The sequence below is a fragment of the Stegastes partitus genome, unplaced genomic scaffold, assembly GCF_000690725.1.
Source record: "Stegastes partitus isolate 25-593 unplaced genomic scaffold, Stegastes_partitus-1.0.2 Scaffold1986, whole genome shotgun sequence".
NCBI classification, from domain to species: Eukaryota; Metazoa; Chordata; class Actinopteri; family Pomacentridae; genus Stegastes; species Stegastes partitus.
Window position 1 is genome coordinate 106,365 of NW_007579717.1, and position 496 is coordinate 106,860.

Consider the following 496-nt stretch of genomic DNA (forward strand, 5'->3'; position numbering starts at 1 on the left):
AGTAATATTAATAACAATACATCATATTGTATGAACTGATCAAATGTTTCAGTCTAGTCAACTATCTAGAGCTGTCCAGGAAATGTGTCGTTTATTATGATCCCTAACATTTGGAGTAGAGCTCTGAGAAAAGTAACACAATAATAGGAAAATTCTATGTTGTACAGTTAAATGTTGGAGTTGCTTTAAATGTTTTACTCATAAAATACAGACTAATTCTCTGAAAATGTGCTTTTTATATATTATGTTGGATTATTATTCCAAATTAATGATCATAGGTTATATGTAGTATTTAAAGAATCTGGTCAGCAACTGAAAACAAGTTCAGGTACTTTATGTTTTGTTGCATCATTTGTTCTGTACAGATTAATTCTATTTTAGAAACTCAACATATGTTATTGAACCATCTCTGTTTTCAAGGCAAGTAGTAAGTGTAGCTTTAACATAAATGCAGTAAAGTAAATGTCACACATAATCTTTGCTCTTAGTTTTAAAT